This window comes from Alligator mississippiensis, chromosome 13 (genome assembly GCF_030867095.1).
Source record: "Alligator mississippiensis isolate rAllMis1 chromosome 13, rAllMis1, whole genome shotgun sequence".
In the NCBI taxonomy this organism is placed as follows: domain Eukaryota; kingdom Metazoa; phylum Chordata; order Crocodylia; family Alligatoridae; genus Alligator; species Alligator mississippiensis.
In genome coordinates, this window is record NC_081836.1 from 24,395,278 (window position 1) to 24,419,619 (window position 24,342).

The following is a 24,342-nucleotide window of genomic DNA, read 5'->3' on the forward strand; positions in this document are numbered from 1 at the left end:
AAGCAAATAAGTAGTTTGGTATCTGTTACATTACGAGCTATTGAACCCATCATGCACCACCACCAAAAGAACATAGCGACCCATCTACAGCAACACATGAATTTCCCCCCCTCCCCCTGGCCCCCCAAACCCAACCAGCATGAACCTGGGCATTGCCTAGCAGTGGCAAAAGGCACATTACAAGAGACTTACCAGGACTAACATGTTCTTGGATTTCAGTAGTAGTAGATGATGTATCAGCCATATGGGTTTCTTCCTGACCCTCCACCTCCTCCACTTTATTATCTGTGGTAGTCCATGGAACGGGGCTAAGTGGCACTAAATCTATCACCATACACTTAGTGAAGCCATCACCATACACCAATGGTTCTTCCTGCCAGTCATGGTCATCAGGGAGCAGGGAGCGGTCTGCGTACAGTTGAGACATGCTCATGGTTTTACTCTCAGGAAGGACTGCTGCCACCTCCTCCTGCCCAAGCCTGGTGCTGATGTTGGCTACAAATGTCCAACTCGGGATCCTTAAAATTCTGGTTTATTAGGCGGATTGAAGCACTGTAATGAAGTTAAATCATAAACCTTGGGGCTGGTCCCCCCCCCCACACACGCACACACACACAGTAACAAGCTACAAGAGTCAGGTATACCTATCCTACAAGCGCTGGAGTCTGCCGTTGAGGCTTCTTTCAGCATGGTGGTATCTTCCAGAAGGGGGTCGCCAGCTTGTCCTTCTGGCTGGACAGGTCAGGTGCTGGTCAAGTTGGAGATCAAGAGGGTGTCACTGAGGGTCACTTTTCACTGCTTTTTATCTGTCCCTGGCAGACTTTGGTGACTCCCCCGTTTTCAGGTTTGCCCAATCCAGGGGTCGTTGACCCTCGTGGGACTTCCCCCCTCGGTGGCTACTGGATGGCATCTGTCAGCCCCAGGGATCGTCTGCATGTATGTGCAGGTTTGGGAGTCCGTTGATGAATTTTGAATAGGGCTCTGGGAGCAGTTGATCTGGAGATATTCAGCCCAAAAGTTGGTCCCCGGCATTGATTAACTCAGGCCAGGGCTTCTAGCCCTTGATCAGTGACATTTAGAGATGTTCCGATTGCTACATTGTCTTCTATTGATTTCTTCCATTGGTTGATCTGCAGTTTCCTTAGGTGTTAATTGCTGTCTGCTGCTACTGTGTTACACATTCAATCACTGATTCACTTGCTCTTTCAGGGGCCAGCCTGATACAGGGAAGTGGCAGTTTCACTCCTGCCCTTGTTAACATTGTTACTAAACACATTTATAGTTGAAAGTTGAAAGGTGAGGAGTATAAAATATAAGCTACAAATGCCATGGCACACAAATAGATAAAAATACCAAAATATACAGGGAAATACAAAATGTTCACATACACATTTTAAAACACAATTCCTTATCTTAAAGTGAAAGAAAGAGGAAGGAATAAAAGGTAGAAGAGGAAAAACATATTTAAAGAGGGGAGAGCAAATGCAGGCAAGAGGAAAAGGGGACTTTCTGCTACACTGAAAGTCTCCATACCTGGGTTGTCGCCTGCATCCTTGGAGAGAATGATGAACAGCTTGTTGTAGAAGGGAGCAGTTGTGTGACCTGCCTCAGAAGGAGAGTTTGCATCTTTGGCTCTGTAAAATGCTGATCTCAGGGACTTGGTCTTGCACCAGACCTGGGTCCAGTCATGATTGTGCCCATGCGCCTGCATGTCTTTTGTGACTCAAATGAAATAGGCTTATTCCTCCTACTTTCCAACCTGTCTATGATCCTTTCCTCCGACCAAATATAGATGAAGTCCTCCAGTTCTTCCAGGGTCCAGTTGGGTCCATGGGCATTGGAGGTATCAGCTTCCTGGGCCATCAGCTTCATACTGCTGGCCTTGGCTTTCTGAGACATGGTGAAGCAGTTTGTGGTCAACAGCACAAGTGATTTGTGAAAGGGGGCTGGAAAAATTTGGGGGGTGGGGTGGGGGGGGGGGACCTTTATACTCAGGCTGTGCTTGATGAGGGTCTGGGAAAATTCCAAAGATTGTGAAGTCATTACCTGTAAGTGTCATGTACTGACAGAGAGAGACCATACCAACCAAGGATAGGTGAGTGAAAGTGACAAGGTTTTGGGGTGACCATGACCGTGCCAGGGGAGACTCCCAGTGAGAGTCAGGACTGTCCAGTGAGAGTCCGGAAGCAGGGACTGGGGAGGCCAGGTGGTTTACATGCGCCTCCTGCTGTAATACATTAGGGAAGACATTACAGGGGGTGAATTGGTATTTGACTCCCCCTACTGAAATCTTCAGGGAATAGCACATGAGGCTAAATTCACTCAAAAGTGCCATTCATGCAAACACGAATGCTGTGTCATGCAAACACAAACGCACCCCACAAAAAAAATGCCACGTTAAAATTTTCAGGCACTCTACATTACTGCCTGTGTCATCTACAGACAATCTTAGACTCATACTTGAGGCTATAGGTATGGCCTGTATTTTTCTACAAGCAGTTTACCGTAGTAAAATATCTATTTAAAAAAATAGTCAAAGAAGAGTTTACATGGCTACTAGACTAAAATATCTTTCCTTTCATGCTATTATATATTTATTGTGATCCCATGCATTTGAGTCATTTTCCTAAGGCAGTTGTTTTATTCAGTTTTGTGTGTGGCAAAATTGAGTAGTCAATTTCGACATCATGTGTTGTGCTTCATTTATTAATGCACCACATTTAATGGGTCTATTTATTAATTTTTTGATACATTCATGTTTATAATTTTCTGTTCACCCAGGGCCCTGATAAATCTTAATCTGCCACTGTTGAACATGGCAACAATCACTCTTTGGTGACTGGTGTTTTCTCTTCTAAGTATGATACAAAGTAATCTTGGTGTTTAACCCAATGTTTTCAAGGTCAAGTAGTCCAATAAAGATGTTTCCAATGTCATAGTGACAAAAGAAAGTAGGTTCCCAAGTTCCACATCCATGTAATTGAAAAAAATTGGTACCTTATATTGCCCTACAAAAATAATTATTGAGTTTGTCATATGTGTGAGTTTTCTACTGTCTTATTTTAATAAATAAATAAATAAAAGTTATTGAACTGCTCAATTTATTGTGTACTCTTTTATTTACTATGTATTATTTTAATGACTAGTTACTGTTACTGTAGTTTAATGGGTTTAATGTTTTTTGTTGAGTCGTTTTGTTATGTTTGCAGCCAAACTCACAAGTAACTGTTTTTGTCCTCTGTTTTTCAGGTTGAAGTCTGATTGAAATACAGTGAGACGAACTGCAATTTCTGTGAAGTCATAAGAAGAATGTCATGTTGATTCAAACAAGTGCATTATCTATCAGGCCAAATATGATCAAAAAAACGACTACAACTTCAAATGGAAGAAAATAAATCATGGAAGTAGCAGAGATTAGGAATGATTTTGTCAAAGACTGAGACAAGTGTTGACCGATACTGAATTTGTGTACCATGTAAATAACCAGTGTTATAAGCAATATACATTGAAAAAAAGGTCTACAGAAAGCCACCTTGTGCTCAGAAGACAGAGACCGTCAACCTACCAGTAACTGTTCTTCTGAAGAGGAGATACAATGAAAAACCTGCTCTTTACATGCAACCAAGAGCACCCTCCATCCTCATATAAATCATTGGCAAATCGACCTTGTGTTATATGCAGCCAGCAAAGCCATAACTAAATAAGAGATAAGTTCGGCATCTGTGAAACACAAAGGGCTTCCAAATTTTTGGCAGCTGCTCTTCATCTCCAGGATGATATCTTCCCTTGAGTTGCAGACCTGGAATCAGAATCCCAAGTGTTTGGAGCAGATTTACTTTATCACAAAGTATGCCTGGAAATATACCTGAAGAAATATGACAACACTTTTAAGCAGTCTGTTACCCAGAAATCACCATCTCTTAAGGATACAGCTTTTGAGAAAGCAAATGAAATTGTGAGGCCTATTTTAAAAGATGGTTATGGTTTCACAATTTCTGAAGTAAGAGATCTCATAAATGCTTTGCCAGGTGGTGACATAATAAGGAATAATGAAGTTAAGATTTCATAGATTTCATAGACATTTGGGCTGGAAGGGACCCCAGAGGATCATCAAGTCCAGCCCCCTGCCCAGGGGCAGGAAGTCAGCAGGGATCATAGGATCCCAGCAAGATAAACATCCAAAAGTTTCTTGGAGGCGTTCAAAGTGGGTGCTTGAACCACCTCCGGCAGCAGTCTATTTCAAACCTTGGGGGCTCGGACAGTGAAGAAGTTCTTCCTTATGTCCAGCCTGAAACGGTCATGGAGGAGTTTATGACTGTTTGATCTTGTCATCTCTTGGGGTGCTCTGGTGAACAGGCGTTCCCCCAGATCCTGGTGAACACCCCTAATAAACGTATAGGTGGCCACCAGATCATCCCTAAGCCTACGCTTTTCCAGGCTGAAGAGTCCCATGGCTCTCAGCCTCTCATCATAAGGTCTGTTTTCCTGACCTCTGATCATGTGCATGGCTCTCCTCTGCACTCTCTCAAGCTTCTCCACATCCTTTTTGAATTGTGGAGCCCAAAACTGGACGCAGTACTCCAGCTGTGGCCCCACCAAGGCTGAGTACAACAGGAGAATGACGTCCCAGGATTTGCTTGAGAAGCATCTATGGATGCAAGCCAGCGTTTTGCTCGCTTTACTGGCTGCAGCATCACATTGAAGGCTCATGTTCATCTTGTGGTCACTCATGACCCCCAAGTCCCTTTCACCTGTAGTGCTAACCAGTGTAGCACTGCAGAGCCTATAAGGATGCTGCACGTTTTTCCTCCCAAGGTGGACAACCTTGCATTTTTCAGTGTTAAACACCATCAGGTTCTCATCCACCCATTTCTTGAGCCTGTCAAGTCAGCCTGGATCACCCTCCTGTCCTCAGGTGTGGTTGCTTTACCACAGAGTTTGGTGTTGTTGGCGAACTTGGCCAGCTCGCTTCTGACACCAGTGTCCACATCATTGCTGAAGATGTTAAAAAATAAAGGCCCTAGGAAAGAGCCTTGAGGGATCCCACTGATCACAGCACATCACGACGACTGACTTCCATCAGCCACCACCCTCTGGGTCCTGCCATGGAGCCAATTCTCCAGCCAGCAGATCGTGGTGAGGTCAAGGCCGCAGTTAGCCAGTTTTGCCAAGAGGTATCATGGGATACCAGATCGAAGGCTTTTTTTAAAGTCAAGATATATGACATCAATCTCTTTGCCCTTGTCCAGGTGATAGGTCACCTGGTCATAAAAGGAAACGAGATTGGTCAAGCAAGACCTACCTACAACAAACCCATGCTGGGTATCCCTCAGGATATTCCCATCAGCTAGCCTGTATAGGATGGCCTCTTTCATAATCTTTTCCAAGACCGTCCCCAGGATAGAGGTCAGGCTAATGGGTCTGTAGTTTGCTGGATCTACTTTCCTCCCTTTTTTGAAGATAGGCACCATATTGGCCTTCTTCCAATCATTGGACACTTCACCAGAGCACCAGGAGCTCTCAAAGATCCATACCAGGGGCTGAGCTATGATGCTTGCCAGCTCTTTGAGTACCCTTGGATGTAAACCATCAGGGCTGGCTGACTTGAAGGTATCCAGCCTGTCAAGGTGTTCCTTCATGAGGTCAGCAGTGATGGATGGTAAGGAATCTCCCTCATCTGGGCCTCCCTGTCCCTCAGTGGGCAGGGGCGTCCCATGGAACTGGTGAAAAACTGACGCAAAGTACCCATTTAGCAAGTTTGCTTTTTCCTGGGCATCAGTTGTTAGTTATCGCATCAGGTTTAGCAGGGGTCCAATGTTGCCCTTGCTTTTCCTCCGGCTCCCCACATATCTAAAGAAGGACTTTTTATTGTCCTTGATATTTGTAGCTAGCTGGAGTTCCATTGCAGCCTTGGCTTTCCTAGTTTGCTCTCTGCAGGTCCAGACCAGAGCAGAGTATTCCTCCTTGGTGGTGGTTCCAGTCCTCCATCCTTTGTAGGTCTTCCTTTTAAGATGCAGGAGGTCTGCTAGTTCCCTGGAGAGCAAAGGGGGCTGCTGTGCACTTTTGCTGCCTTTCCTCTGAGATGGGATAGACTTTGCTTGTGCATCCAGGATCACTCCCTTGAGGAGCAACCACTCGTCCTGAACTCCCTCCCCTTTGGGTTGTGGCCCTTTAGGGCCTCACTGACAAGCCTCCTGAGCTTGTCAAAGTCAGCTTTCCTGAAGTTGAGGACTTCTGTATTACTGACTGACTTGCCAGCTTTACGGCAGATGGTGAAGTTTATCAGCTCGTGGTCACTGTCGCCCAGCTGCCCTTCAATCATTAGGTCACTGATTAGGTCGTCCCCAGTTTCCAGGACCAGGTCGAGCAGCACTTTACCTCTCATCGGCCTGTAGACTTCCTGTGTCAGATAGAGGCCATCCACACATGAGAGGAAGCTTTGCGACCACTCAGATTTGGCTGAGCGCTCCTCCCATGAGACGTCTGGGTAGTTAAAGTCTCCCATGACAACCATACACTGGGAGCACGAGGCCTCAGCCAATTCCCTGGCAAACTCCTGGTCAAGGTCTTGACCCTGGGTAGGGGGTCTGTAGTAGACTCCCACCATAGTATCCCCTGTGTCATGTTCCCCACGGATTTTAACCCAGAGGGTCTCAAGTCCACCGTGGGTGCCAATGTCAGCTTGCAGGGATGCATAGCTTTCCTTGACATGGAGAGCTACACCTCCGCCCCTTTTGTCCACTCAATCCCTCCTGTACAGGTTATAGCTGTCTACACCTGTGGCCCAGTCATGGGTGGAGTCCCACCAGGTCTGGGCAGTAGACAGCATGAAGACAACTGCCAGGACCAGAATAGTGTACAGCACTCGGTGCTCATCATCCATGGCCTGCACTGCCTGGGCCAAGATGGTATTCTGTTTCCACAGCACCTCTATCTGCTCATGAGCAGCACCCAGAACTCCCTATCTCCTTGGTCCCGCACCCCTTCACACCAGTCCCGCACCACCTTGTGCTGGTCCAGTGTACCCTAGAAGGTGATGTCCTCTGTCTGCTACCCATCCTGGTGGGCCATGACCTCTGCTTGCCAGGCCTGACCATCCACCAGCTGGTCCTCTCATGCCATGACCAGGTGGTCCAGGAGGAGGGTCCTGTCCAGGGTCCTGCTCTGGAAGAGCTGTCACATCCACAAGGCCTTGGCTGTGGGTGGCAGTGACACTGAGGCTGCATGCTGGCTGTCAAGTGCAACCTCTTCCCTGTATGCAGCTGCAGGCCCTGTCAAGCCATGAGAAACAAGCTGTTTGTGTGAGTTTGCTACATTTCAGAGATAAGATGCTCTGTACTAGGGGCCATGCACTGCCCTGCCTCAGATCAGGAGTTGGGCATGTGTGGGCACCCAGGGACCATGCTAAGTTGACCCAGCAGACACGAGCCCAGACAGGCACTGGCCAAGCCCCTGAGCCCCATTCACTTCCCTGGGGCTGGTGGGCTGCTGGGAGCTGGCTTCAGGCAGCCTGCCTTCCCTACCCTGTTCCTAGGCCAGGACAGGCCAGGCTTCTGCCAGCACCTGCTGTTGCAACTCCAGATCCCACTTGCCCTCTCCTCCTCATGCAGGCCAACAGCTCTGCTGTGCTGCTGCCCAGTCCACAGGGCATGGGGCTCCTGGACAACTGGGATGAGGAGCTGTCCATGCTCCCACCCTCCTCACAGGGGTCTTGTCTGGGGAGGTGCCCTGGTGCCTGCCCCCCTTGTGTTGCCACTGTGCCCTGAGTGATCCTCTGCTGTGCATGCCCCAGGTGGTGCACGAGGAGCTATTTGTACAGACCAAGGGCTTCCCAACCCACTACACCCTACTGCTGTTGATGGCCATGGTGCCTCAAGTGCACCTGTGCACCTGGCACAGGACCCTGAGCTTCAATGGCTTGGGTGACAAGCCCAGGCTGCCCTGCAACTTCTGCCACTGCCTGGAGGGCTACCTGTGGCTGAGCTACACATCCCTGACCCCTGCAGTCAAGAAGGACATCACTGCCAGCATCAACATGTTCCCTGGCATGTGAGAGGCCTGTGGTCACATAGCTGTTGGGACACGGGCTGCTCAGTAAAGTCTTGCACTGTCTCCCATCTCTCTGCATGCTGTGGGAGGGTATCCAGGGCCAAAGGAGTGGAAGCGGGCCAGGCAGGGAGTGGGGGGCAGGAGCTGGGGGCAGGGTCAGGGCCTGGGCTGGAGATGGCCCTCTTCCCAGTGTGGGGCTTACCATGGGGCTGGCGTGGTTGGTGGCTCCATGCAGTCACGGCTGTTGGCACTAGGATGTGGCTCCAGGGGGTGTCCTCAGATGGCAGGGCACAGTAGGCAGGCACCCAGCTGGGGGCCCCCCTGGGGAGGAGTTGGTGCTGCTGGCAGCTGGCAGTGTCATGGCCAGCCATTCCTGATGGTGGGGGCTGGAGCTATGGCTGCAGAACTGAGATGGCAGGTGCTGGCTTAGGCTCCCCAAGTTGCTGGTGGAGTGTGCAGCTTGGGAGCTCGGTGGAACGGGCTGCTGGATGTCCGAGGGGGCCTCTCCCTGTGATGTGTCAATGCAGATGCCAGGCCAGGGCAGGGGCTTAGGCAGGCCACCCATGCTTCTGTAGACAGCACAGCTGCAGCCTGTATCCTGGAGCATAAGGATATCCTTCAGTTGCTGCATAAAGGGCATAGATTTACAAGCAGTCCCCATCCGATGATTGTGGTTGGTGATGGCCACCTACTGTGCCCACAAGGCCCTGTCCTTTATGCAGCACTGCCATGCTGACCCATTTTGACCATGCTCCCGCATCTGGGCTGACAGCCCCTCAATGATGTGGGCATCGGAGTACCTACCCCACTCAAACTGGTGCTGCACCTTCACTTCACCCCAAAGCACCATGAGGTTGCTTGTCTCCTCCTGCAACCAGTTGGGGCTCCAGGTGGTGATCATGGACGTAATCATGGGTGTTGGTGATAATGAAGCCATTGTGGGTCCTGTGCTGGCTCTCTGGGCCTCCACACAGCTCTCCCTGTGCTGCTGGGTCTGGGCATCTGCCAGCAGTACCCAGCACAGGGGCCCAGTGTGGGACTGGCAGATGCATGGTAGAGACAATGCCCTGAAGCACCTGCAGGCTCAGGACAGGCTGTTGGGTTTGGGCTGCGGGAAGATGGAGCTGGCCCCAGCAGCCAGAAGCTGCCTACAGCTGGACTGGGGGCTGGCAGGCCTGGCTGGTGCCTGCAACAGGCTGCAGCAGCCTGGAGCAGCTGGCAGGCCTGGATGGTGCAGGCCTGGCAGGCACGTGGCACTGCGGTGCCAGGCAGCGGCACTGGGGTTCAGACAGGTTGGAACAGCTGGCCTGTGGCCTGCCCAGGGGGACACAGGGGCTTGGAGTGCCCTCAGCTTCCCTTCTGGTGTGTCCCAGGACTTAAAATGCCTGCAGGATTTTAAAGGCCTGAGGCAAGGGCTGCCATAGAAGCAGCCCAGCCTGGAGCCCTGGTGCTAGCCTCAGGTTGGCCCACTAGTGGCAGGGCTGACCTGGGAACAAATTTGCTCCTAGGTCATGTTTACACGACCATTACTGCACAGTAACTAATCATGAGTAAATTTGATACCTGCATTTAAGTGTATCAAATTTACTCATGATTAGGGGTTTTTACTATGCAGTAAGAGTGTGCACATGTAGACATGTGTGTTTACTGCACAGTTAATTATGTTACTGCGCAGTTAAGCATCTTGTATAGATGCACCCACTGTGGGGTTCACAAGAAATAATACTGATTGGGCCAGACTTTCAAAAGCTCAGTGATGAGAAGTGTTGAGAAAAGCACCTGAACTGTCACTTTGGCAGAACTGAGGGCTGACTCCTCCCAAATTACTACACAAGACCAAGGTGTGATAGGTGAGGGTGACCAGGGAGGCCACCAGGACACCAGAGTGAAAAAACAGGCCAAGATTGACTGTCAGGGGTATCAGCCCATGCATTAGAACAGCATTTCTCAATCTGTGCATCACAAACCCCTGAAAGTGGGTTGCAAGAATATTTGAAAGGGTTGCAAACAAACTTTTAAAATGGATTCTCCTTTAAAGGAGAAAAGCGTGGGAACCTGTGGCTTTTCCCTTCCAGTTCCAGATTGTAATAGGTTGCTTTGTGCCCCCCCTGCACCACACACGTGGCTCCCTGCCCCATATACCCACCCCCTGCCCTCCACACTGAGGGGCTGCAGCCTGGGGATGGGGGGCAGTGGGTCAGGAGTGAGGGGCACTGGGCCAGGACTGGCCATCGATGTTTACAAATGGGTCCTAGTATAAAAATGGTTGAGAATCACTGCATTAGAATACCAGTGGATCTGCCACACCCAGCTCACTTCTTCCACCCTCCTGTAGAAAGCCATCTGAGTTGCCCCTAAAGGCTGACAACTGAAGGGACACTTTCTCCCTCTGAAATATTTATAGAAATTACAAAACACTGCTAGATGGCATGCTTATGAATTGGAACATTCCTCTGTTAAGGTTGCCATTTTCCTTCATGAACAATGAAATTTGCATGGCTAAAAAGTATAGCTGCAGAACTCTGTACTTTATTAATGCGAAGAAAACTCTGAAAATACAAACTGATCTAGTGTTGTAGTTCTAACCTCCAAACAGCAGGTGTCAGCTCTGAGAGCTGTGAACTGCCCCATTCATTTTAATGGTTTGTTAAATTGGGCTTGTGCATAAGGACAGCTTGAAACTTCTCTCATGATACTCCCAAAAGTAGGCAGGTGGGCAAGTGTTTTTCAAACAAGGTTCTCCCTAGTTCTTCTGGAAAACTTCTGAGATGTCTCAGGGATGCTTGCTATGAGTTCAGAAACCTTAAAATAAGGGGAAAGATCTGATAATTTGGGGAAATCTGTGTGTGATTTATGAATTTTAGTTGATATTATAATATCATTATGTATGAAGGCTTTTCTTTACTGTGAAGTGGAACTGTTAATTAAGACACCATTTTTATAATCATGCTGCTTGGCAGTAGAAATCATCATGTTACGGCACAGGCCATAGAGCTGGGATTTGTGGTATAGGCACACATAAAATATACAAGTATGAAATAATGGCATCACTGTTTCTTAGAAATAAGAGGTGATCTAAAATACACATTGTAGTGATTGCCACATTCAACAAAGACAGTCAGGCAAAAATGAGTAGAACTAAACAGGTATAAACTGTTCAGGAAAGGCAGGCAGCGGAGAAGAGGAGAAGTTTCTCTTTATGTAAAATTGCTGCATGATTACTCAGAGGTACAATATGAAACTGGTGATAGGCCTGTTGAAAATCGCTGGGTTAGGGTTAGAGGGGGAACATCAAGGGTGATATTATGGTGGATATATGCTATAGACTACCAGACTGAGAGGATGAGGTGGATGAAGCTTTCTTCAGACAGCTAACAGAAGTTTCCAGATTACAGGCCCTGGTTCTCATGGGGGACTTCAATCACCCTGACATCTGCTGGGAGGCCAATACCACAGTACACAGGCAATACAGGAAGTCTTTGGAGAGTGTTGGGGGCAAATTTCTGGGAAGTTTAAACAGATAGTACAAAAAAACTTTTTTACTGGGAGGGTAGTAAGGCACTGGTACAGGCTACACAAGGAGGCTGTGGACTCTCCATCCTTAGAAGTTTTTAAGACCTGGCTAAACAACGCCTTGGCTGGGATGATTTAGTTGGTGATGTTCCTGCTTTGGTAGCTGGAGGTTGGACTAGATGACATCCTGGGGTTCTTTCCAACCCTAATTTTCTATGATTCTATGAAGTGAAAATTCCCCAAACAAGACAAAGGGACACAGGTCACAAAGGAAGGGAAGGGATCACAAAAATATATGGAACAATTGGGACAGGCAAAAGGAAGTAGTGAGCAGCTTTTCAGAGAAGGAGGTGCAGAAACCTCCCACGGTCAAAGCAAACAAGCCAAGAGCTACATAGAAGGATACTGGATCACACCATGGGACCTGATTCCAGAGTAAGAAATGCTTGTAAGTAGCAGGGAAATCTGTGAAGGTTTTATTTTTGGCTGATCTGTACATTTCTTATACTAGTCAGTAAAAAGCAATGGTGTGTTCAGAATATATGCACACAGCCTATGTGTGTGTATGTGTGTTTATGTGAGAGAGGAAGAGGGGGTACTTACTTCTGTCATGTACTCCTGAAGAATTAATTCAGAATAGCTAATGGACTGAGTTCTTGGTGTGGTGGGCAAGTTTGTTATTACCCTGAAATAAAATAGTTTTCTGATAGCATACTGTTAGGTTAGCAATAATTTAGATTATTGAGAAGTATTAGATTTGCAGCTGAATATAAGGCATGACCTGTGGCCTAGCAATGCTGCTGACCACAAAGCAGAATAATAGCTAAGCCAGCCATTAGCTTATGTTAAGTAATTATTTTAACTGTGTTAACCATTTTCTGAGTAAAATGCAGCAAGTGAATTTGTATAAGTCTGTGTGCTGTAAACCAGATACAGCAAGGAACAAGATAACACAAAGAAGCCATTGTTCTAAGTACAATGATCGTGTCCTTAAGAAATATCTACTACTGTGCAAGTTTTTGCTAAGGTATCATAATGTTACTGTTACTTAACTTCTTCAGCTTTTAGAAAAGTGCTAGTTCAGCTTAACAGAAATATGCTGTTATGAGGATTTGTGAAGCACTGCCCAAGTATTGCTTTTGTTAACCCTGTAGTCTTGCCTTATTGTAAAAAGTATAAAAGAACGCCCCACCCTTTGGGGGGGGGGGGCCATTTTGCCTCTTTGCAGGCTTATGGTCATTGCTCGAGCAAATATACTGCAATAAAGCCTTTACCCGTGTTGCCTGGTTCCTATGCAGCTAGACAACGAATTCCAGGGAGTTTTCCCCCACGACAATTTGGCGACCCAGATGGGACCCATCTAGCTTGAAGACTTTGGAGACCTCCACCCCCTGACACCCCAGTGCACACCAGGTGAGTTCATCTATTTGTGTCAGTCTCGGGAGGTGGACGGTCCCCTCGGGACCAATAAGGTGGGATCCTCAAATCGGGTAAAGGAACAGTACCAGCGAGTACCTCAGGTCAGGTATGTTTTTGGTTTCTGTCTACTTTCTGGGTTTCTGGTTTAACCTCTAGAGGTCTCTGGAAGCAGTCTTTGAGGGTATCCGTCTGCCGCTTTAAAAGCTGTTAGAGCGGCAGCCTGGCCGAAAGGCGAAAGACACGGATATAAGGTAGAAATGCTGTTATAATGGTCAATGACTAGGGTCTCGGACTCAAGACGCCCCTCCTCACGGAGAAAGCCAGCGGGGTCTGAGAACACCGGTTGTTGTACGTGGATGAAACAGCTTCTAGGCAGGTAGAACTTAGGGAATAAGGCTGCTTATACTTGGAAATAATCATGGGTTCTGGCCTAGGATATTCACCCCTTGATTATATGATCAGGAATTGGAAACATTTGGAGGTACGGGCAGAACTGTCCAAGTCTTGTATGGCAGAACTCTGTTTAATTAATTAGACGTCTTATACGTCTCAGTTAGATTTGAGAAGACAATGGCCAGAAAATGGACCATTTGACCCAAATCGCCTGGCTGCCTTACGAAAGATCTTGAAGGACCTCCACCTTGGCCTAATGAATTATTGGTATTTATGAGACAATGTTGCTAGTAAGCGATCAAAGCTTTTAGCCACCCTGACCCCTGTACCTTTCCCGAATTTGTTAGCTCCCCTTCAATGTCCAAAACCTTCCGCACCACCTTTATATTCAGATGATGATTATAAACCCATGCCCAACCTGATCCGTTCATTCCCATGCTGGCAGGGGACTCGGGAAATCGTGGGGAGGCATCACCCCGATTGCCTCCCGGCGACCGCCCAAGTCCTGAGCCTGTAGATGGATCAAGGCATCCCTCTCCAGACTCAACCTCCCCGAACACTGATCCGACTCCCATAGCTAATCGTACCCGACAACGAGTACCTGCCCCTAGCCTTCTGGCTCCTTCTGGCAAGAGTAGAGAAGTTATCAGTCACTGGACACATGCTCCGTTCTCCATCACCGACCTCTTAAACTGGCAAGAAAACACCCCCAGGCTCAGAAATGATCCTGAAGTAGTTCTAAGGCGCTTCAAAACCATTTTCATGACTCATAACCCCTCCTGGTCAGATGTCATGCAGCTTCTCGAAAGCCTCTTAACTTCAGATGAGAAGACCCAAGTACTACGCCACACTGACCAATTTCTAGCCGATCAGCAGCATCAAAACCACTCCATGCCTAATGGTGTACCTAGGCAAGATCCAAATTAGAATTATAGAAAGGAAGAGGGACAGAATGCAATATGTATGCTAAGAAGAACTAAAAAAGGCAGGAGATAAAACTACAAACTGGTCCAAAGTGACAGCTACTGTTCAGGGTCCAGAAGAACACCCTTCAGACTACTTTGAAAGACTCTGTAAAGCTATACGCCAGTATGGAAACATGGACCCTGAGACACCTGCCACTTTGCCTGTGTTAAGACTTGTATTCATAAGTCAGGCTAGCGAAGATATTAGAAAGAAGCTCCAACATAACACTGAGGGTGTTGAGGGTAAATCCATGGCAGAAATCTTAGCCATTGCTACTAAAACTTTTAATGGAAGGGAAGAAAAAAAGAAGAAAGAAAAACAAAAGGAAGACCAGTCCAACATTCACATGTTGGCAGCGGTAATTCAGATGCCAAATCCCTATAGAACCAATCTGCCCCATGGCCCGAGGCCCTTTGTGCCTAGGCCACCGGACCATACCCACCAACCGTATGGGCCATTACTGTAAACAGGGAGAACACTGAAAAAGAGAGTGTACGTTAAGCACTGCACTAGCTGCCAAAGGCCACAAGGTGTCACCAAGCAAGCTTCAGTTCTGTAAATCCACTGTTAAATACTTAAGAATAGTAACCAAGCCTCTTGTGCAGCTTACCACAAAAGTTGCAGAAGAACCAGTCTTTTGAGATCATGAAGCTGCCTGCAGCTTCAGTAATATAAAATCCACTTTAACTTCTGCCCCTGCTCTAGGGCTACCAGATTATTGAAAACCTTTCACGCTCTTTGTCCATGAGCAACTAAGAGTAGCCTCTGGGGTACTTACTCAACCCTTAGACACCACCCAACGCCCGGTAGCTTACTTCTCTGCACAATTAGATCCAGTGGCAAAGGGGGGAGTAGGCTGCCTTCGCGCAGTGGCAGCAGCTGCAACAATAGTCGAGAAAGCCCAGGAATTAGTCCTCGGGTACCCCCTTATCCTAAAGGCTCCACACGCAGTAGCCCTCCTCCTCCTCCAGAAAAATACTGAACATTTTTCTCATCAGAGAATGAACAAGTATGAAACCACACTTTTAATGACCACAAACCTAGTGAGAGAGAGATGCAATACCCTGAATCCGGCTACTCTATTACCTCTACCCAGCGATGGGGAACCAAACTCTCATGATTGCCTTCAAGTTGCAATATTTACAAACAAACCCAGGGCAGATCTCAGTGACTTACCCTTAGATAACCCTGACTTAATTTTTTATGTAAATAGCTCTTCAAAAATAGTCAACGGAGTTAGAAAAATGAGTTATGCAGTAGTAACTCCATTTGAAGTACTTGAAGCTGAACCACTGCCTGAGCAGTTAAGCGCAGTAGCGGACTGTGGCTTCCAGCTTGTGCCGTGCCCTGGGCCCTCAACAGGCTGCTTTTGTTTTTTCTCGGAGTGAAATGCCGAAAGTTTTTGCACGTGTACTATGAGACAGGGAAGAGTAGAACTGCTCGTTTCTCAAGAGCTATATGGAATGTTAGACATGATGTGTATTACTGCGAAAGTGTTTGTCACGGTGTGAAGTTCCGAATGTCCTGGAATAGTTTCTCTTTAGTGAGATTAATAGTTTTTTTACTTTCTGTACCTAATCTTTCGTGAAATAAAATAGTTAAAAAAAATAGAATATGGCGATTGCCGGACGGAAGGATAGTGCTACCTAAAGCAGCTGTTACCAAATTTGCCCATTACTTTGGGGTGTGCTCATTTATTAGGGATAGTTTCTAGGGTGTTGGTGATTCTGTCAACGTGCTGCTTGTGTTACTATACGGAGCTGTATTTCTCCCTTCTGCAAGCTCTCACCCCCAGTGGAGCTATCTTGCAGGACTCAATCTCAATGGGACTGGGTTCCTCCAGCCACCAAATCAGTCATACACACAAACACACACAAATTAACGTGACACACCTGACCTGGCCGGGCTGATCAGTATGGACAGGCTGACACCCTCATATGCCAAGAATCAGTTCATAAGAGCAACAATAAAATGCAGTCAGACACAAGCACACAGGTAAACAGAATCCCTCTGAATCTGGCTGGGTGTCCAGCTGACACACTCATGGGCCAGCACTCAGTTCATAAGGGCACATCTGAGTCAAACTGGGTCAATCAGCCTGTACAAGCTGATCCCCTTATGTGTTTCAAACTCAACACGTCCCAATCTTTGGCCTCTTGATGAGCAAACCCCACAATAATTTGGGCTTCACAGGGATCTTTAGCATATGTAAAAGAAGCATTGCTGCAGAGCACGGGAGGAAAGAGAAGCAGAGAAGGAAAAATATACCCAATTACTACCAGTTTGACTACAAAAGTTATTTATTGCTAAGCATATGAAATATATAATGGTACTAGTAGTAATAGACATGCAAAAGAAAAACAAACACAAACAATGACAATACTACCCTGGTTTCACTAAGTATTTGGGGAAACTTAGCTCAAGCTTAACTAATACAGTTCAGGTTCAGAATTTTATGCCTAGAGAGAAGAGAGAGAGTGAGCGAGTGCTGGGATCTCACCTAGTCCATGGTACTCAGGCTGCAAAGCTGACAGGCACAGTCTGTAGCACAATCCTTGAAGAGAGAGACGATCTGTTCTTCCAGCGTCCCAAGAACGACAGGGGATGTTGTCAGCACAGGAGTTTTCTTCTTCTTTCCTTTTCCTCTCCTTCTTTCCTTCTTCTTCTTCTTCTTCTTGAAGCACACACACTTTTTACAGATTTTTATACCCTCAGTTCAGCTGCTTCGAAGCACCCTCAGTAGTGTAAATCATTGTCTTTTCTATTGACAAGGGGTTATCTGGTTTGGAACATCTCAAGAAACTGATTGATAATCAGGAAACACTTAAGATTAGGGAGTAACCCAAATACTTGGGAGCCAGCTTGAGATTCCTATGGATGGCAGATATACTGATGGGATATCTCATGGTTTCTTCAGGAACAATAGATAGCTTGCAGCATCAGGGTTTTGGATTTTTACTTGTTGTGCACAAGCCTCAGCTTAGCATGACTTTTCCAGATTTTACTATAGTCTTTTAACAGACTTAAGACAATTATTGGTGTGCTCATAACCTTTTGTGGAGAGGACTCCCACCAGTCATCTCGGGAAAAGTATGACAACACCTGTGATTAGGGCTCCAGCAGGCTGGATGCTGTGATGAACCCTTAACCATTGTTCCAATGTTGCCCATACCCCCTCTGACTCGGTCTCTTGCCTCAGCATTCCCTAACCTGGCAACCATGTTTTAGTCAATCAAGTTTACATAGGCCTCCCATAGTGGGACCGGGGAATGTACGGCCCGAGATGCCTATTAAACTTAGAGCTGTGTGTGTGTGTCTGGGGGGGGAAAAGTCCTTAGTAAATCCAGATTAGAACTGGTTTGATAAATGCTGAGCTGGGTGTGTGTGAACATGGGTTGATTAACATTTGAAGCACAGGTTCCCGATCATGCAGTGCTCCCCTGATTCTCTGGTCCCAGAATTCACTGCAGTCTCTGCTTCAGGCTTTCTGTTCTCCATCTCTCATGTAAATGAATGGTCATCTGGTTCCATCTCGGATGTAAATGAGACCTAGGGCAGTTGGTTCACTCTTGTCATCCTTATCTTGAGGGTCTTAGGTGCGTCTCTCACTGCATCTTAATCAGTTTCGTTTAGGTAGAGGAGGGGAGGGAGGGGGGGGTGAGTCCTTTGTGAGTCAGACAGACTGCATCCTGTGCCAGGGTTGCCCAACATTGCCTGCTGGTATCCTCCCTCACATTGCTGTAGTTCAGCAGAAGTCCGAGTATTTACTTATAAAGCAAAATATTGCGTAAAGCCTAGCCACCCAGATTTCAAACAATTTACAGAGTCTCCTCAGGCTAAGGCTACTCTTAAACCTACTGTTGCCCATATCTCTAATAACAATATGTACCTCCAATACATTGAAAGAGCCGCTATAGCAAAAAAACCAAAGTAACTATTAAGTGTACAGTTATTTTCCTCTCCACACCCAAGGAGGAATTCCCATGACTCCCATCCCCTTGAGCTCCATCGAGTCACTTTTAAACCCCTCTAATAACCAAGCTTGGGACCAAAGTCAGCAGGAGTTCCTTTTAGTAAAGCCTGTCATTAGAGATTAGTGTTTTTATGTAAACTGCTCAGTATCAAACTGCATTAACTTAAGCACCAGCATATGGTCACCACTATTTTACTAGTTCAATTAGAGAAGACTTGCGTAATAATAATACAGCAACCCCTACCTATTGCAGCTCTTACAATGATTTCTACAGTGGCAAAAATTTAACCAAGGGCACTAATCCTATCTGCACCCCCATCTCCTCTTTAAATAATACCTTGTAGTATTGTTTATACACTGATACCTCCCAGGGACAATGCTTCTTCAATGAAACTACAAATCCTTCCTTTAAATCAAAGAGTGAGCGTGGAGTGCTAAAACTAGAAAACGGTGACCGAATACCTCCTAAGTATTCAAACCTCGCTGCTTTAAAAGAGACAATACTAGGTCTGTGGCTCCCACGCCTACCATAAAATCCCTGCCAAAGGAAAAGGTATCTGCTATCCAGCAGTGCTAAAACCCTCAACGTCCTTCACCACGCACCTTCCATGGGGCAGGTGGCGAAACAAAAGGGATTTACAAGAAAGTCGTGATATAGTAAATCAAACAGCTCAACTTACCAAGGGAGTATTACTCAGGTGTTCCCTTGCAAGTATGCTCCCGGGAATAGGCGCTATGTGTCTTGGAAAATTTACATTACGCCTCCAAGCTGTAATAGAAATCATGGCTCATGAATTCAGCGAAGGTCACAAAAAACTTTCGAAGGCCGTTGCTACCTTGGCTGACACCCAAGAAAAATTCCGACAAATAGTAATTTAAAACCATATAGCCCTTAATTTTCTCCTTGCCGCCCAAAGAAGAGTGCATGCACAGTCATCAGACCAGAATGTTGTATATGAATTAACAGTTCATTTACCATAGTTCAAACCCACCTCAATGATGCAGCTGTTCATATCCAAAAAGCCGAAAATATAGCTAAAATCCCCAAAGATACATCTCTTAGCTGGCTTACTGGTTAGTTCCTTTCCCTTAGGGGATGGCCTAGACCTTTTGTACTAGGTATAATTGAAATAGTTATAACTATAGTCTGTCTGTTATGTTGCTTTCAGTGTTTATGTTCTTTGGGGCAACAGTTTATACAAAGGGAAGTAAAAATGTATGGTCAGTTCGTACAAATATCCAGCAACAATCATCAAGACCTAACTCCACTAGAGCTTAAATATTTAAAAGTATGTTCCAAAACTTCCTCTAGAAATTTAAAACAAAGTGGGGACTGTGGTGGGCAAGTTTGTTATTACCCTGAAATAAAATAGTTTTCTGATAGCATACTGTTAAGTTAGCAATAATTTAGATTATTGAGAAGTATTAGATTTGCAGCTGAATATAAGGCATGACCTGTGGCCTAGCAATGCTGCTGACCACAAAGCAGAATAATAGCTGTCAGCCATTAGCTTATGTTAAGTAATTATTTTAACTGTGTTAACCATTTTCTGAGTAAAATGCAGCAAGTGAATTTGTATAAGTCTGTGTGCTGTAAACCAGATACAGCAAGGAACAAGATAACACAAAGAAGCCATTGTTCTAAGTACAATGATCGTGTCCTTAAGAAATATCTACTACTGTGCAAGTTTTTGCTAAGGTATCATAATGTTACTGTTACTTAACTTCTTCAGCTTTTAGAAAAGTGCTGGTTCAGCTTAACAGAAACATGCTGTTATGAGGATTTGTGAAGCACCGCCCAAGTATTGCTTTTGTTAACCCTGTAGTCTTGCCTTATTGTAAAAAGTATAAAAGAACGCCCCACCCTTTGTGGGGGGGGCAATTTTGCCTCTTTGCAGGCTTATGGTCATTGCTCGAGCAAATATACTGCAGTAAAGCCTTTACCCGTGTTGCTTGGTTCCTATGCAGCTAGACAATGAACTCCAGGGAGTTTTCTCCCACGACATTGGAGAGTGTGTGTTTAAATCGAGTGGGCAAAATCTGGCCCACGGGCCAGACTGGGCCCACAGCAAACTCCCTTTTCCAGTAGCCCCTGCCCACGTTGCTGCGGTTGGTTTTCATGGAGACCCCAGCAGTGGTAGGGCTGTGACAGTGCAGGGCCAGGGTTTCCACTGAGTCTGGCCTGGCACTGTGCTGGCAGGATGCATAGCTGGGCAGGGAGCTCTGGGGCTGCGGCTGGGATTGTGCAACAGTGACAGTGCGGTCCAGAGCTGGAGCAAAACTGCAACCCCCTGGGCTGGTCTCTGGGGAAAGCCTGGACCTGCACTGGTCCCACTGCTGCTGGGGTCTCCATGGAAACCAGCCACAGTGATGCTGGCAGGGGCTGCTGGGAAATGGAGTCTGGCTGCTAGCTGGATCTGCCATTTTGCCCATCTGTGGTTTAAGCCATAGAGTAGTCTACGGGGTCAGCACTTGGCCCAGAGGGTTACTTGTTGTTCTGTAGGTTCGAGATTAGTACCTAGGATTTGGGAGACTTGGGCTCAGTTAATTCCTCTCCCATGGGTGACTGGTGCCACCTTAGTCAGGGGGGGTACATGCCCCACCAGTCAGTGACTGGGGTGGGAGGTGGGAGGGATGGTTTCCTCGTGGCCAATCTCGCTGACTGAGAAGCGGCTGTGGCACTCCCAGAAGCAGCCGTGGTGCTGCATCTGGCACTCCCGCTCCCTGGCTGGTGCTCACCCTGCCGATTGCCTAAGCAGGGAGTGTGGCCTGTCAGGGGGTGCACCAGCACTCTCAGGGGGTGCATGTGCACCCCCCTATGCGTCGCCACTGCCTTTGCATTTTATCCTATGCCTTTTGCATACTAACTGCATAAACAAAACCTAGAGCAGAAACTTCCTTCCCTTATGATTGAACTCACCCCCAGAATACTGAACCCTGCTTTTTTTTTGGCCCAAGGATTTGTTAATTTACATGAACAAGGAAATAGCTTCAAAAAGAGGCACTGAGCATCTCTGAGCAGCTGGTGATTAGGGCACCCTCCAAGGTGGTGGGAGATTTGAGTTGAAATCTGCATGGCCTGAAGAGGGAATTGAGCCCAGGTCTTCCACCACATGAACAAGTGCATGAACCACTATGTCACTGTATAGAAGGAACGATGGTGCCACAACCTCTGCCCTTCTGTCTCAAACCTCTAGAAGAAAGGAGCAAATTGCTTCAATTTTCTTAAACAGTGCAAAACTGTCTGGAGGGAGTGTCTTCCAAGCAGGGGGAGGCACTTCTTGGTAGTTTCAAGACAGGTCTGTAACACCCAGAGAAGGGTGAAATTATGGTCACTCCCCAATCCATAATGTTCTTGACTAGCTTCCTTAAGCAGGTCCCAGGTCAGGGTTGTGGCTGCAAATGTAATTCTGAGGCATTTCTGTCCTCTGTTGCATTGTACCTGGGCTCACTCAACTGAGGTGCTTAACTCTGCTTTGGACCAGACACCTAATTCACATGATGCAGATGGGACATTGAAGCCCTCAAGTTCCTTTGTAGATTTGAGCCCTTGGAATTGCAGGGAAGTAGCTCCAGTTCAGTAAAAAAGCAAGTTCACTTACCTTAGGCTGCTATGTGCTGCCTTCAAGAAATTCATCCCCATTTGTGGATATTTCTGTAATAAGGTCTAAGAAATGTCTGACTTGCACACACAGAAATCTTAGAAGGGAGCTTAAATTGCACTTGGAGCTGTTTAGGTTCAGTAGAGTTATGTCACAGGGAAAAAGTCTCCAGTTGTCAACATTTCTCTGACATCCTCTCTCTCATGCATCCTGGAGAAAAAACTGGGAACTGTAGTGTCTGGTAATTCAGTGAGATTTATGGCATTGTACAGTAAAAGCCCTATTATCCAGCATTTTACTAATTGGCATTTCTATTAACTGGAATTTCTGGCTGGCCAGCCAGGTGGGGGGGGGGGAGGGGGAGGAATCTTGCATGCAGTGGCCACTACCCACCACCCTGCACTGTCACCACTTCGCTTGCGGCTGCTGCCACCCCACTGCCCTCACTCCACCTGTGGCCACTGCCACCCCACCCCACCACTCTGCATCTGCCTGGAAATCCCTGTGCCTCAGGTAACTGGCATTTTTAGATTACTGGCACCCCCCCATTCCCCACTCAAGCCAGACAACAGGGCTTTTGCCTTACCAAAGTGCCTGCTCACCTTTCTCCATGCTTGCAGCGTGGTTCCAAGGACAGGATGTTATCTGAACTCCTGAGGCGTAAATGTGTCTTCACCATAAATCATGTTAGAAAGTGTAAAGCAGAGGAACCATGCACTACTTCAGTGTTGTGCATGGCTGATTTGAGTTTCTTTAAGATCTATCTCAAACACATTGAATATCAGCTGTGGAATTCTGTGTTAGAGTTATAAACCCCAGTAGTTTTCTGTCTGGAATCTCACATGTTGATCTAGCCTGGGGCAGGCAATTATTTCAGCTGGAGAACTGCTTAGCAAATGTTGGTGAGCTGTCAAGGACTGCAAGGGTAGCCCCACCCCTTGAGGGTACCTTTCTCCCTGTTCACCATCTTGGGACCAGGAGTCCCACCCCCTGACCCTTGCCACTGGCAGTCTCTCCCCTTGCCCCAGAAATACTCTTTTTGGGAGGGAGGGTGCTCCTGTCTTGAAACTGAAAAAAAAATCATATACTAAAAAACTCAAACATCTACTTTAACTTATATTAATTTTATTTGTAAAAATATTTTGGTCCTGATTTATGCGTGTTTGCATAGTGCATCTAGAGGTGATTGCATCATAGCTCAAAATACAGTCTTACTCTTGTACATTGTGTGTGGGGGGGTAAGGGTGTGTATGTGGTGGGGGTGTGCTTGAAGAGTGTGTGTGTGTGTGTGTGTGTGTGTGTGTGTTGAGCAATGTTTTATTGATATATCTACAGTGTTAAACCAATGTGGAAGCCTACCAGTGTCTGTATCATAATAATAATAATAATAAAAGTGAACTCTAAATACATGTTTCATGAATTCATGAATAAATGAATATATATTTTGCTGCCCTCCCACAGGGACTATGGCCCCCACACAGGAGTTACAGCCCCCAAGCAGGGGCTACAGCCCCCACACAGGGCTTATGGCCCCCCAACAGGGGGTGAGGCCCCAACACAGGGGCTACGGCCCTCACACAGCGGAAACGGCCCCCCAACAGGGGTTACGGCCCCCCACAGGGGCTACCCACCTACAAGGCCCACATGTCCTACCACATCCTCCTGATTGCTGCTCCACCCAGGCCCACCCCCCACTTGCCCCCCCCAGGCCCCCATGGCTGCCCCCCAACCCCAGGCACCATTACTTTAAAGAAAAAAAAGGGAAACAATGGAAAAAAAAAGCCTTTACTTACCCTAGAAGCAGAGGTGAGGGGGCTCCGGGGCCCCCTGGCAGAGTCCCCTGGGCAGTACAGGGCAGTGGGGGGCAGGAGGGCCCAGGCTGGGGCTGCTGGGGCTGCCCATTTGCCCCATGCTGTGCAGGCAGGGCCCCGCTGAGACACACAGCAGCCAGACTGCTGGTAAGTGCTGGGTTGGTTGTTTGTCTGTTTTTTAAACTATGGGGATGCTGGGGGGGGGGCAGGGATCAGAGGGGTTGGGAGTGCAGGCAGCGGGTGGGGCTAAGCAGGAAAGCGATGGGGAGTTGGGGGTGGGTAGGAAAGTGATCAGTGGGGTCAGGGGACAGGAGGGGTGAGGGGCTTGGCAGGAAAGTGATTGAGGCCTTAGGAGGTGGGGGGATTAGCAGGGGGGTGGGGCTTGGCAGGGCAGAGATTGGAAGGCTGGGGGAGTGGGCGGGGCCAGTGGGGGTTCCCCCATAGTCCCCTTCCCCCTCCTCCAGCCCCCCCCCCCACCTCTTACTTACTGGCACTGGAGCCCTGGTGCTGAACACATGGCCTGGCAGGCTGCATGTTTTAGCACCAGGGTGAGGGGCCAACCATAGAGACACCCTGGCAGCCAGAGCATCTCTGTGGAGTGCCCAGGCTCTGGTTG

At 47.3% G+C, this 24,342-nt stretch overlaps 1 long non-coding RNA gene across 1 annotated transcript; it reads right to left on the bottom strand.

The window, feature by feature from the left end:
- Positions 1-1,340: 1,340 nt before the first annotated feature.
- LOC109284496 (uncharacterized) lies at positions 1,341-24,137 on the bottom strand. The gene is made up of 5 exons (XR_009456197.1): positions 23,709-24,137; positions 22,518-22,585; positions 21,916-22,125; positions 18,994-19,082; positions 1,341-17,954 (listed from the first exon to the last, which is right to left on the bottom strand). It is a non-coding gene; the product is annotated as an uncharacterized LOC109284496 (long non-coding RNA).
- Between the last annotated feature and the right edge of the window lie 205 nt (positions 24,138-24,342).